The sequence below is a fragment of the Corvus kubaryi genome, unplaced genomic scaffold (genome assembly GCF_017639235.1).
Source record: "Corvus kubaryi isolate FWS band 111438036 unplaced genomic scaffold, C.kubaryi_AGA036_p1.0 37308, whole genome shotgun sequence".
NCBI classification, from domain to species: Eukaryota; Metazoa; Chordata; class Aves; order Passeriformes; family Corvidae; genus Corvus; species Corvus kubaryi.
In genome coordinates, this window is record NW_024581096.1 from 2162384 (window position 1) to 2178229 (window position 15846).

General features: G+C 38.3%; 1 protein-coding gene across 9 annotated transcripts in view; it reads right to left on the reverse strand.

Moving 5' to 3' along the window:
* Positions 1-15846, reverse strand: part of ERBIN (erbb2 interacting protein) — a 119734-nt gene that overhangs the window by 78763 nt on the left and 25125 nt on the right. The gene's annotated exons all lie outside the window — the stretch shown is intronic.

Consider the following 15846-nt stretch of genomic DNA (forward strand, 5'->3'; position numbering starts at 1 on the left):
ATAAAGAGAGTACATTTTTGCATTGTTAACTTTAGGAATTTTAAGTTGCAACACATTTTATAAGGCATAAGAGAACTCTGATGCTAACTTCACTGAAGTAGAACAATTAAAAACAAATTAAAGCATCCAATGTATTTGACTGAAAACACTCAAAATCAGTGGTTGGGCCAATGGGAAGGATCAATTTGCCTCTGACAAAGGCAGACGTAGAACATATCTTCAGAGGGATTAAATGTCACTGTAGTCCGACAGATCATATAACTGAGCACGAAGTTATGCAGAACAGATAAGAAGCTAAGTCGAGCAGCATATAATCTGTCAAATTTTCATTATCTAGAAAAGAATTTAAATTGTGGGGATCACAGGTAGCTTCTTTCAAAGGATTGCCTATAAACAGAACTGTATTTCACTTCTTTCCAACAAAAGCAGAACCAGGCCACCATAAAACAAATAGATCCTGAAAGAGATTTAAAATCAACTTGTTCCAGGAGAAAAGCTTGTTTTGGGGTAAGAAACAGGACAATGAACTCCCACTCCCAGAAGCCAGGACTGCCACAGCAGGATTGCACTATAATCAACTTTTGCATATTGCATGTCCTATTCCTCATTTGGGAGTCACTGTTGTCAGCTTCTGCATTCGTAACAAGTGAACTCCAATGCACTACACTGCATAGATCTACTATTCATTTATTTTCAACAGAAGGACATCCAAGACATGCAGATAGCAAGGGGTAAAAGTAATATTAAAGCCTCAAGCCCTTCAAGTTCCCTACTGAAAAAAAAAAAAAAATTCTCTGTTAGTTTAGCCAGCCTCAGAAATGCAGAGCAGTACCACTCAAGACAATTTAAAAAATCAAGAAAGACATCAAGGATCAAACCAGATTCTGAAACTTGGGCTCTTAGAAAAGTCAGTCAAACTGCCATAGCTGCATGCTTCTTTCCTTTCCCACAGCACTTTGATCCTACTGCAAAACTCTTTAATCTTTATAAAAGCTATTTCAGAGGCACTGTACACAAACTCCTAAACAGAAGAAATGCAGGTCTGCAATAGTTTTGCTAGGATAAGCAGAATTCATCCAGAGAACACAACAGTGCAGAGCTGGATCTGACAAAGACAGTCAGGTGATTGTGCCTCTGAAAGATAAAGACCTAAGGTCAAGAGTCTGCTGGCAAAGCATTCAGAGAAGAAAAATTATCAAAGAAATAGCTAGCCCCATAATCATCACAAAAACAATAAACAAAAAGGGATTACTCTTGCATCATTTCCTGACACCTGTTACACTGCCTCTGTTGAAATGCCTAAAAGAATAAAATCCAGTGATAGGGAGCCATTACCATTTGAACTGTTCGCAGACTTCCAACCCAAGCAGAAGGAACTCATCCAATCTCAAACATCCAGAGGCAACAATAGAGCAAGTGTGTGCATGAGGGGAGGAATACACAATACTACCTGGACATTTCAGGTCATTCTGCTTTAGAGATTTAGCAGCTACACAAGTCTCTGAACAAAAGACATCAGTAACAAAATCAAACAAAAGCAACGAACTCTGTGCAATTGATGTTTCCATAATGTCAGTTGAAACTGTGACATTGAGTCACACAACCTTAACCCTCTATCAAAAGATGACAGCTAAGAAAGTGCTGTAACTACAACTGCAAGCACTGATGAGTTTCCAATAGCAGGAACCTTAAAGGCTTACACATACTCCTATCACCAGGCAGTTTGCAGGAAAGCACAACAAACTCTCTAAGAAAATAAACCAGGGTATTTGGAAGAGCTCAAAGTAACCGTGCACCAGAACTGTAGAAGTCTAGAAGACAAGGGACTAATGTGTTTTTCTCAAACACCAATAGCAGGGTGTCTGTGGCACCAACCAAGGACTGCAGGTAACAACAGCCAAGGACTGTTGGCAGTGACACCCTGTGAGAAAGAACAAGATGTGACTGGACCAGGGGCCATAAGGAGGTAGGACAGCACTTTTCTGGGACAAAGGTCTTTTCTCTACCTCTTGGAGGTAGGTACAACTCAGTACAGCAAACACAGAAATGAGGTGGAGAAGCAGGCATGGACTATATGGGGGGAATAAGACCACCAAAGATGCCCAAAGCCCTCTGACCCATTTCCAGAAAGGCCTGGAGGAATGGACTGTGAGTGGTAATTAATTTGCATAGAAAGTGTGACACTTACCTCCAGGGCAAGGAAAGCTTATCTATTAATAGGTAACCTGATCTAAGCCCAGGCAGTGGCCTCAGGACATGTCATCAGCTGGACTGATGCTGCAGCCAGGACTGGTAATCTCTTTCTTTCCTTCCTCCTTCTCTTTCTTTCCTTTTTGTCTTTAATGCATATCTCTCCCTCTGTCTTCCCTTAAACCCTACCCCTTTATCCAAAATCCACTGCCATGTGCTTATATAAGAGGCCAGGGTACTAACATACCTATTTCCAAGCCAAGTGTGTAATTAGTAATGAAACTTCACATGCTTTTGTGGATCATCTGACTTCTCATTCCTTTCAACCAATGAATTCTACAAATCTTGGGTGCTCCCTTTCCCTTAAGGGTGCAACATCACAAAGACCTCAGCTAGTTCAGAATACCACTTTTCTAGTTGTTTTGCAGAAGTGGTAACAGGTGCTTTAGATGACTAAAAGTTACCCTCAAGGTAAAAACACCTTATGAAATCTTATTTAACCATGCTCTAGGGCATGATATCAATCACATCAGACTGAGCCTCAATATGTTCCTCTAACCAAAAAGCCCTAGCACTCAGTTTTATGGGGAGGGTACTTGAGGGAATTATCGTATGTGTCCATCCTGTTCTTACTCTTTCCTAAGTATAACCCAAATGCTACTAGAAAATGCTTGCCAGATGGATTGCCAGTCTGCCCCAGAGGAGCTGATCCAATCACTATACTCCAGGGGTTGCCCACAACTAAGTGAGCAAGTATTTCTCATTCCACTAAAGTATTTCACTTCCAACTTACCACTGGCTTCAGCTTACGGAGGACAGATAGCCTAAGAGAAATAGAAGAAGATTGTCTGAGCAGCCAGGGATCAGGTCAGGAAAGCTAAAGCACTGGTAAAATTAAATCTGGCCAGGGGCATCAAGGGCAACAAGAAAAGTTTCCATAAGATGGCTTCTTTACCATCCAGAGGGAACTGGAAAAGCTTCAGAAAAGGGTCCATAAGAACCTCAAAGTTCAACAAGGCCAAATGCAAGGTGCTGCACCTGGGTCGGGGCAATCCCAGACGTGAACAGAGACTGGGAGGCGAACTCAGTGAGAGCAGCTGTGTTGAGAAGGACTTGAGGGTTCTTCTGGGTGAAAAGCTAGACAACAGTGTGCGTTCACAGCCAGGAAAGCCAACTGTATCGTGGTCTACATCAAAAGAGCAGCAGAGGGAGGTGATTCTGCCCCCTTCCCCTGCCCTTGTAACACCCCACCAGGAGTATTGTGTCCAGTACAAGACATTCTTTACTATGAGGGTGATGAGGCACTGGAATACATTACCCAGAGAAGTTGTGGATGCCCCATCCTTGGAAGTGTCCACAGAAGGAGGGTGTGAACGTGATGATCTTTAAGGTCCCTTCCAGACCATGATTTCTATTATTTCTATAGGCACATGGGTGATAAAAGGAAGACTGTGAAAATGTGGGTCTCTCCAAAGGAAATGGGAGAAATGGTTACCTGGGAAGTGGAAAAGGCCAAAAGTACTCAATTACTTTTTTGTCTCAGTCTTCACCAGCAAGTTCTCCAGCCACCTCACCTGAGCTGCAGAAGGTAAAGGCAGGGACCAGAAGAATGAAGAACTATCTATCTGCTGTAGGAGAAGATCTGGTTTGAAACATCTAAGTAACCTGAAGATTCACAAGTGTATGGGACCTGATGAGGTACATCTACGGATCCTGAAGGAACTGACAAAGGAAGTAGATAAGCCACTATCTAATCATACTTGAGAAGTTGTGGACATCCTACGACTGGGAAAAGGACACATAACCACCATTTTTAAAAAGGGAAATAAACACCCATGGAACTTACAAGTCAGTTAGTCTCACCTCACTGCCCATAAAGACCATTGAGCAGATCCTCCTGAAACCTCTGCTAAGGCACACAGAAAATAAGGAGGTGATTTGTGACATCCAGCATGGCTTCATGGGGAAATCATGTCTGACAAATGCAGCTGCCTTCTACAATGGGGTTACAGTTCACTGCAATCCTCAGAATTCTTTCAACTGCTTTTGAAAGAATACTGATGTACCCAGAACACTCGTAGCAAACTTTCACACAACAGATCAGGATGTAGCGTTATACTTCAGTACAACAAATGAGGCCCAAGCAGTTTTTACCTTCTCCAAACTGTTTAAGGAAACCAAACCAAACAAAAAGAGAGAGGGAGAGGGGGTAAATCACAACATGCTCTTCATTACAGGAAGGGCTGGAAATACGTATCTTAAAAATTGCTTGCTTCAGAGACATTTCAGGCAGCCTTCACCTCTTGATAACCATCCTCCATATTAAATACTGAAAACAGTAAAACCAGCAAAATACTTATTTAAATAACTCCAGGAGAGTACTGCAGAATCCAGATTATCTGTGCTTGTCCTTAAACATCCATTCATATTCAGCAGAAAAGTACATTTAGATAAAAAGACTTTAGATTGATCAAAATTATCCATAGCAGAGACTCACATTAAGCAGAAACAGATCCCATACTGAACCACTAAAATCTGTCTTGTAAACCAAGAACAATTTTAGGGCAAGGAGATAGTTGGTTTTTTGCCTTTTGAAATGGGGATGAGGAAGATGAGGGGTTCCAAAGCAGACTGAGGAAGAGCAACTGTATGCACCATCAGTATCACTGTACTTGATCAAGAAGATTTTGCCTGCCAAAGGATCAGGGGAGTACATGCAGATGTGCATAATCATTTCATACACAATGATAATAAATAAGTTTTACTGTCAATGGTTACTGGCAAGATTCCAATTCAATCACAACCTGCCACATTGGTGGGAAATATGTGCCTTACAGTGAGATAATTTGAACAAACAAAACAACATATGATTTTGGTTGAGGAAACAAAAGATAAACACAGCTGAGAAAATATTTATCTCTAGACAGCATACCTTTTGGAATTAAACATATTTTGCACAAAGTAGAAGGCCTGCAGACCACAGACAGCTTAGTTCATCTCAGATTCCCAGACTGGGGAATAAAGAGGGGTAAGAGAGAAAAAACAGGGAGACAAAGGATTTAGAGACCATTCTCAAAAACAAATCCATCTTCCTTTTCCTGGAAGCAGATGCTGTCCCTCCTGTCTAACCGCATTTTGTTGTTTCAGTATCTGAACCAAAGACAGACATTTAGAGTGAAGCAAAGAAACAACGAACTGTCTCACTGACAAAAATCTAACAAGTTTCAGGGAGCAGAACTATCTTTCTACTGATTTTGGGTGGTCAAGTCTAAGATGTTAATAACGAAACATTACCTCAAGCAGCGTGAGACTGACCTACTTGAGGATTTGTTACCTCCTAGTACCAATGCTGTCACAGCAGCTGACAACCAGAATCCTTTAATGCAGGAAGAGGACAGCTGATGGCACATTCTAAGCAAGCACACAAAGGTTCACTTTTGCTTCCAGAATGCCCCAAAATAACCTCCTGGTATACTGCAGAGGACATGCAGTTCAAAAGTGTTCTGCCAAGGGCTTTGGGTATGCTTATCAACATAGGGAATGGAAAAGGCACTAAGATAGGTCCCTGGACTGGGTAACTTGTTACATTAATTATATTTTAATATTAAGAGTTTCACTGTTCTGCCAGATTATCTACAGTTCCATTAAAGGTCTTTTTAATTAACTTAAAACTTAATGGACTGCCTAGAGTGCAACAAAGTGAAATTCTGTTATTTACAATATCACAACAGCACTTTTGCAGAAGAGTTAAGGAAACACATTCATACCTGTGCACACATAGATAAATCAGAGCTGCTGAATTTTGTGGTTGACTGCTTTCCTTTGGGGAAGCTGGTCAAAAAAAGGGTCTCCAAGGCATAAATGAAGACTGCACCTGTGACCTCAATTTTTTTAAAGGCGGCATTTTCACCTCTGTGGATGTAGCTACAAAAACCTTCTCTAAGTGCTCTGAGTGCAAATAGTGGTTTTGCAACAAAACAAACATACCTAGACTTACGGAAATTGTCTGAGGTTCAAAACTCCCTTTTATAATAGTGCAGAAATGACCAGTATGTCTGCATTTGATCTCACCAGTGAAAAACTGCTCTAATGCACGTGCACCAGATTGGAGAAGTTTCAGATCTCATCAAACTGCAAGGAATCATTTACGAATCGAGATGCCTGTCTCCTGAAGCATAAGCCTCAGCACATGCTCTGAAAAGTTATTTTATATATTCTAATACAAAGAACAAAATACCAAACAACAAATAACAATTAAGCATAAACAGTTAGATCTACAACACCTTCAGAAGGCATAGCTGCTGCAGGTAAGACTCACATTGTGACTTTTATTTGCCTTTAAACCCCATATTCTCCAGAGAAGCAGTAAGATGTAGCACTATTTTACCTCCTTTCCCCAAGCACTGAGAACTGCAGATGGAGGTTGTTAGGCACCTCTCCAGATCATGTGGGCCAACCCACCACCAACACCACCACCACATCAGAGCAAACTGCAACATCAGATGCTACAAAGTCAAACTTTACTTTTGAGTTAAGGTCAATGTCAGGTTGTACAAAAGGAAGCACATCAGTCGGATTATTTGGAAACATTTCCAGGGGAGAAAGCTGAGACTTAGTGTTTTTTGTTAACCGTGGAGACACATGTTTCTGTGCTTCCACTCTAGCAAAATTGTCTAGTCAATGTAATTAACTATCTTAGGTAGTTGTTTTCCAAGTCTTACTAAAGCAACTGAATAATCACATATTGATTCAATCATTCATGAATGCATAATATAAAATGCTCCTGTTCACATTAAAAAAAAGGTATCAGGCAAATCTCTTTCTAGAATGAAGATGACTTATATCAATATATTCTGCTTTACAGGAAAGTACAGTTGGGGTTCACAGACTTAAAATTTATTAAAATCTATAAACCAAGGTTGTTTTCCAGAACGGTAAATGCGAGGGTGATTAAAACGTTGCTGTATGCTGCTCCTAATCATTCTGCTTAAGGCGCTAGTGATGTTTACTGTTTCTGCTACTCGATGCCATCACATTAGCTCAAATAACCAGAAACCAAGACAGAAATGAAAACACAGAATAACACTGGTTTTCTACTCCGAACTTAACGCTAAAAAGTAAGAATTTTACGAAGGCTTTAAAACATTAATATTCATAGCATCCTTAAACACTGTACTTATTTAATATACAGATTTTTAACAAAATAAACAAGTTTAGTGATTTCTTCTTAACAACTTGATTCTGGTCTTTGAAGCATAAAATACAGCAGTACCTGAACTTAAAAAAAAAGAAATAAATCATCGCAACAGAAAACTATCTGAGATCATTTTGTAGATTACTTATCTTAGCCTCACAGATCATTCTTAGGGACAAAACCAACACATTTCAGAATAGCAACAGTGTACCCCATGCACTGTCACAACTCTTTAACAAACCTTTTGTCTCTAAGTGGCAGTTGTGCTAACTCACTGAGTAAAAGTGAGCAGCTGTGCCAAGCTACACACTGAGGTATAGTTAACCCTGAGGAAGCTTTGTTGTTAGTGGGAACAGAAAGAATCCAACTTGATTCAATATAGGAATTAAAAAGGAGAAAAAAAGTTTGGTTTTTTTCAGGTTACAACAACTTTCACATAAGGTTCAGCCATTTCAAAGATTTCCACTGCTACAACAGAACTGACATTAACTTTTGAGGGAACTGAACATACCTATGTCACATCAGGAGGCCAATTAGCACCACAAACAATGTGACATGAACACTGAGGATAACAAGAGAGACTGCAAATCCAAGAGAAAACTATTTAGATCTGGTGCTCCCACCCTTTGCTCCTATGTAGCCCTGTTCCTTTTCACCCTTTCCCCCCTTCACTCTTTAGTTTCCCATCAGCACATGGATCCTAAGCAGTGACCACTCCAAAAGGCCAAAGCTTTTTCAGTCCTATTACTGTTAAACACAGCAAATGTGGTAAAAACTCAGCCTCCTTTCACTGCAGAACAAGAGACACTGATAATGGGAAAGATGAGGAATGTGGAAAATTTGGAAAACAAGCGACTAAGAGAATAATATGTAAGAGACAGAATATACAATTGAATCAGTAGTAATATTTATTACTGAAACCACAAAACTCAGTCATACACACACACTAAACAACACCAGAACGTACATGACTGTTTCTAGAAAAGACGTACTTGATCTAAATTCAGTAGGTGGTTAACTTGTATTATGCTATTATCATGATCCTTATTTCTTTTTGCCTACTGCCATTCACCAGATAAACTCTTTTTCTTCCCCCACTTCATCATACCCACATCTTTTATTAGATATTGAAATACTCTAGGGAGGGACATACCTGATTTTATTTGTGCAGTACTTCAGAAATACCGCACCAAGACTTATAGAGACCATGGACATGTATAAAATGCTGGTGGCAGCCAACACCCACACTTCTGTGTGCAAATAGCACTTGTCTAAATATTGCATTAAGTAGGTGCTGACTCACTAAGACAACACATTCACTACTTAGTATGAGGAAAAAGTAAGTGATCTAGATACTAAAGCAAGTATGACCAAGCATGAGAGAAGGAGAAAGCACAGGGAATAAAAACCTGAATAATCAATTCTCCAATAACATGTGAAACTTAATCAGATAAATCCTAGAATAACTCCTAGAATGAACCCCAGATTGTCACAGACTGCGCATTCCTGTCCTGACAGACAAATGACCTAAGGTTCAAGTCCTCTTGGACAACATTTAAGTACAGGTTTCTAGCACTCCAGATGAACAACCTTCTATTTACACCCCAATAGTAAGACAAATAAAGATGATATATTTCTCTCCATTTAAAACCTGGGCAGCCAGATATACTTTCGACACACCTCCCATATCAGGCAGATACTCTACTAGTTATGACACAGCTTATGCACAAAACCGAACCCTAGAGCTGTTTTAAACTATCAAAATACAGGCGGACATGACAGAATTCAGACTACAAATTTTACCAATTCTGTGAATGTTTGTGGCATCAAATGTTTGAATTCATCTTGTGCCTGTGGCCTTTTATCACTACTGGCTGGTCCAGGAGATTCTACAACACAGTTTGAACTGTTAAACAGCTAAGGCTTTATACTTGAATTTATCAAATTATGTACAAAATTCTTGGAACTAGTAAGACCTAAGTTGTCTTAATATGTTATGAAATTGATAATAGGAATTGGATAAATCGTTTACTTTTCACATCGTTTAGAAACGTAACTTTATAGCATAATGGAGATTTCAAATTTAAATTGTTTCAAAAAGAGAAGAAACTAACAGCAAACAGTTGCTATAATTGTATACTTAATTATAGATCTCACACCAGCCAAGTCATTGTTAGGGTATGTAAATTCCTGAGTTCTCTTTCCTTTCAGGGCAGAGGTGAGCAGTGCTAGTTAAGCAACACTTAAAGCTATTTTTAGATGTCATTTCCCCCCCACACACATGTGTACAGACATAACTTTCCAATTAACAATTGCTATTATGAACCTTTTACTTCCTTCTGCATTTATTTTGTTCCTCCCTACTTTACAAAATTGAATTAGGAGACATCACTGGCCAGTTTGATTACAAATACAATTAGCAATCTGACAACATGCTTGCAAAATTGCTAAATATTCATAGCCACGAAGGAAACTAACTTCAGCTGCGCTCTTAACACGCAAAGTGAAACAAAAATATTTGTGTTACTGCTTTGTCTGAGTGGGTTTAAATAAAAAAACAACCATCAGATACTTGTTACAGCTTCAACTGTCAAATACTGCACACACCAACTTGAATGTCAGTGCTGTCTATAAACAGTAACAAAGACACCAGGAGGAATAATATACTTCTATATTGAAAACAGAAATTATATAGTCAAGCAGCAACAATATAGAAGCAGAGATATGAATTTTTAAAAATACACTGATCTGAAGTAGAGATATATCCTGAAAGCAAATGTCCAGTATTAGAACTTTTTTTGTAAGCTCTGGACAATTGAACAGGTGTCTTCCTGGAAGCTGATGTTTCCTGTTTGAATTGATATTAAATTTTAAACTAACTACAGCAGCTACTGATTGTGACTAAACATATAAAACATCAAACCGAAAAGTATTTTTACCCTACTACACTTCACACAGGCATGCACCATCTGTCATGGAGGTATGATCTGTAACTCTGTGACATTATCACATTACTCTCGAAAAGGCTAATGCTACTGCTTAATCTCACGATTTGAGCCAATTTCTAAACACTAAGCCTTGGCTTGCCGTCAGATCTCCCTACCTGCCTGTGAATCAATGATGGAGCACAATTGTCACTTTTTACCATATAACTTAAAGCTACCCAGCCCCTTTGTTGCAGCAAATTTATATTCTGCAAATACTATTAGAGGCGATTTGTTTTTCACCATTGAAAAGAATCTATAGAATCCCCCTGGATTTTAGCTATGTAACAGGGTAACAATCCTCCTCTAACACACAAAACAGTCCAGACCCATAAGCTACCTGAACTAAAAGGGAAACAGCTCATTAAGGTAATAAAAAATTGCTGTCATTTGAAATTGCAGAGCTGCAAGGTAATTAATCCCCAACTCACAAGAAAATTTAAGGAAATTAATATGCTGAATTCAACAGATTGGAAAACAGTCCTAGTTGTTCCTGTCTAAAAAAAAAATCCCTCTGCTGATAGAACTTGAAGAAACGAATGCGGACATAGCTTCTCAATCTGAAAAAAACAAAACCACAATTGTTACTTAAAAATCATGTGTGGATGGCATACACTGGAAAGGAGCAGGATATGAGTTTGTTATATTCCCTCCAATAATGAGATTGCAGTGAGGGTTGTTTTGTCTCAATTCTTACCCTTTTTTTATTAAATTTACTTTAAACCAACACAGCATAACATACAGAAACAGCTGTTTGTGTGTAGTCTGGAAATCAGTAGGTTTCTCCTCATTCCCTATTTCTCATTCTTTGCAGGGTTGTCTTGTAAAAATATACTGCCTGGAGGAATATGCCCTTCATATACTGATAGGAGCCCTACCAAACTACATGCCCTAAAATGCATTTTGAAGATTATACCCATACATCTTCCAAAATCCTTTTTACTGTAGTTGCCCATTACAGTTCAAAATGCCTCTCAGTAATAACTGAATTGCAGTATTAGATCTGATAGCCAAAGAATGGAGTTTCTTAGGGGTTTCGGGTTTCTAGATACTGTTCCATTCTGACTTCTGAGTAAAGATAAAAACAATCAGATATGAGCTTTAAAAACAACATCTGTTTAAACTAAAATTAATTTTTTTCTGGATCTTCCAGACCTTCTCCAACAAGCTAGTACAAGATCTGGGAAAATCAATTAAGTTAGTATTTAAAGCTTTCATAGCAATAAAGCAAGTCACTTGTTTATCTGCAGATTACTGGATTTCAATTTATAGGAAAAAACCTGTGTTAGATCTGACACCTCTATGCAATATTCTTTCTAGCAATAAGACACAGTAAATAAAAAAGAGAATAAAATCAACCCTTTCCAACAGGTTGATTTCTAACATGTCAGTCACCTTTGTTAACAGTTGAAAAAGTACTAGAATATTTTCTAGTATGGAAAAAATCTCAGTAGTTAAGATCAGTAGTGAGATTAATGTACTCATTTCATTCCAGATACCAGCATTCATTTTAATACCATTAAGGGATTACTATTTAGACAGACTTAAAATGATTGATAAAATAATTCAACAGTTTTAATATATGCGCTCTATGACAATGCACATAGTCCAGTCTTCCCATAAAATTATAGAAATCCAGAAAGTAATGCATGCGAAGTTAATCTTTTCCGGTGTTCACAACCATAAGAGACTGGGCTGAGAATAAACGCTAACAGTATGACACATTATAACAGAGACCAGAATGAGCATTAGCAATTAGACAGCAGTAGTGTTATTAGAACCTTATTTAAAAAGAAAAATTTTCAACAGCTTTGATTAGACTGACAGGCCAGCACCTATATCTGAAATAGTAAATACTGAGAGACAGAGCTTAACACCCACTCACTAGTTTAAGACTAATGAGCCTTAAACTTAAATCTTGCTAGATGTAAAAATGCCTGGGTAATCACACCGTACAGATATCAAGTCTTTATCTTCTCTGGTTACTGTTTGCTTTAAATGCATGTGATGCAAATTACAGTTTGCACGCTGGAAAATGAGGGAAACTTAAAAAGAGGAGCCTTGACCCTCAATCAAAAAATTTGACTCTTTCAGAAGTATGGGAATAAAAAGGAAAATAAGGAAAAGGGCAATATCAAAATATAAAAAAGGGAAAAGAAAAGTTTGGTTGGATTGCTAACATCTCCTATCAGTCCAAGACTTCTCAGAGACCTAGTACTGCTCTACAGGTGATCCTTCCTGTGACAAAGTGAAAAAGTCCTCAATAATGGTGAGAGCCTCTGAAGAGTCACCTCTCTTGTCTCCTCATCTTTCCATTGTGATTTCTTCCGCTGTTGGTCACCCTACTCCCCTCCACTCTTCTGCTGTTTCCTCTGTTTCAACGTGGTTTTTTCATACCCCAAGTTGCTTCCCTTGCCGTTCTAATACTACTGTCCCTGACATGCTTCCATCTCACAGGAATGTTCCAGATGACATGCACATCTGGGGACTGCCTACTTAAATTCAATGCATATAAAACCAGAACACAATCTCAACCAGCAGCAACAATGTTTTTATCACATGCATTGATTACTTCTGGAAATCATTACTTTGACCCACAACTCTCCTTGCTTCTCCTTCCTTTGAATTCCTGTAGTCACATTTGTCCCCAGCCCCAAGCACCCAAAACAAAACCTTAACCCCACAAACTTGTACTTATTACAAAAATTATTTCTAGGACACTGCTTGCCTGTATTGCTGGTAAATATTCCTAATTTGTTTCTTTTCTTTTGAAGATATAAGCAGCTTATTTTCACCTATTTTTCAAACTATTTTCTCATTCAAAATCAAAAGGGAGACTCCTCAGTCAATAAAGTTAGCTTCGATCACCATCTATCTAGCTTCATCAGTTCTTCAGAGAAACTATGGACAGCATTCCCACATAGATATATAAAATTAATTCACTGTGTGATCCTTCATATTTTCCTTGTCTCTTGGCTTCACAACAATGCTTAAAAATAAAATCCTGACAGCTACAAGGCTGCTGTTGTGCAAATACTACTGCTTATCAAGCTAAACAGTGTTTACTATCACCATCCTCCACATCATGTGCTCCTCTACTGAGCTAAGTCACCCTAATCTGTTCTGAAGGACAATCAACCTGTTGTGTATCCTACACTTGTGTTGAAACATAAGAGGCAATTCCAGTTTGCTTACTGAAACTCCTTTAAGTTACACAAAGGGTAATCATAATGCTTTGGAAAATAATTTATTTTACCCATCCTGTATGAAAATACACTACATATGCTACACTTATACAAATACATGCATAAAAACCAAATAATGCAGTTATGCTGGTACAAACATTTAGACTTTCCAAGAAGAAAATTTAAAGCAGACATATCTACCTTGTCTGTTTCTTTATTGTCCCAAATCATAGTAAGCAAAAATATAAATGAAGTTTAACAAAAACTGTAAAATCCAACAGAACAAATATTTTGAGTCCTGATTTTTTCATTAAGGGAGAAGAATGAACCCACAATTCCACCTTGAAAAGCAGCAGTCAAGCAATTTCCTTGGTATCTGAAAGAATGTGGGGGTTTTTCCCCTTGTGCTCCAATTATCTCAGCTACAGCTATAAAAACTACCTTCGTGCTTTCATAGAATCATAGAATGGCTGGTGTTGGAAGGGACCTTAAAGATCATTAGTTCCAACCCTTTTGCCCCAGGCAGGGGCACTTTCCACTAGATCAGGTTGCTCAAAGCCTGATTTAGCCTGGGATGGTGCATTCCCAGCTCTTCTGGGCAACCTGCTCCAGTGCCTCACAGTAGAGAATTTCTTTCCAAAAGCCAATTTAAACCTACTCTCTTTCAGTTTAAAGCCACTCCCCTTTGTCTTATCACTACACACTCTTGCAAAAAGTCCCTCTCCATCTTTCTTGTAGGCTCCCTACAGGTACTGAAAGGTGCTACAGGGTCTCTCTGGAGCCTTCTCTTCTCCAGCCTTCTCTTCTCTCAGCCGGTCTTCATAGGGGAGGTACTTTAGCCCTCCAGTCATTTTCATGGCCCTCCTAAGGACCTACTACAACAGGTCCAAACTTTCAGAAAGTTTTACCTCTTGATTAAAGGGAAGGTATTTCAGCTCCAAAATAAATTACAACATTTGTAGCTGTGAATAGAGATTTAGAATAACTCAGGAATACTTTTTACTTGAAGTCTGAACTTTAGCACTAAAGGTAAGGAAGGATTGAAGCAGCAACCATATAAACATCTAAAATGAGCAAGAACATTCTCTTGGTTGAATTTTACATGGCTTAGTAATAGCAAAAAAGTCCAGAGAGGCTTCTCCATCTAGCCAAAGGTCAAATCAAGCAGTTTTGTATCCTCAAACAGCAGCCCTTAAATGCAAAAGATAAGCAGGGCTCCTTTCTCACTTACGCAACTAGCTCAAGGGGGAGAGAAAGGGAGCACAAGAGTAAAACATCATTTTACATTATATTTTGGGGAAAATATGAATCCTCTACCTTAAAACCACATTGAATCTAATTAGTTACAGGATTACAATCAAACAATTTTCTGACTGATCAAAAAATTTAAAATGTGAACCATTTGTCAGTTGAATAAGCCTACCAACAAATGAGTTTGATCATCAAGTTCTTCTCAACTTTCTCAATTACAAAAGTCTCCTATTTTGCCAAGCAAATTAAACATATCTGTTAAATTTATAAAAAATAAAAGGTTAGTATATTTTATCTCATTCTCACTCACTTAAGTGGTCCTAACATTAGCATCCTAGGTATCTTAGGCAGACTCCCTTCATCCTTCACTTTCTGAAGTCGTCAGCTTCTAACCCACAATTCGTTGCTATAGCTTTTTTTCCCCCCTTCATTTAATTAACAGATGCACACTTCTCACTACTATATTAGCTGGTTTTATATTTAATGTTTTCTAAGCATCTAGCAAAACATCCTTTAACTGATTTCCCTTTAAAACTGAGTAGAAAAGGAATTTCTATACAGATGATTTCACTGAATGGCTTCAAACTGATCTTTACAAAAAGGAACAAATAAATGCTGCTGATTAAACTTCATATTTATTACGTACAATCAAAGTCAATTCACAGTCATTTATACTTTCTCAACAACAAGGAGGTTTTAAATACACTACTGGTTACTGGGCTCCTTTCAATAATAGGTGTGACTCCAAATCCTTCTATAATGACTTCTAAAAATACTGCATCCATCATCTTTTGAAATGCACATTTTAGTATTAGTAGTACAAGACCACCTGCACACAAAAATTAAGTTTCCTGTACTTAAGGAGTTAATCATCCTGTATGGGACTGCTATTTGATAGTCCGTAACAAGCTATTTCTGCTGTGGCTTACCACAGAGAAAACCAATTGATAAATGTTACTTTTTTTTCAGTTCTCATCAAAATAGCACTGTCTTTTTCCTTCACTTTGCCCTTCCTAAATTGCAAGCTGCTATTTTAACCATC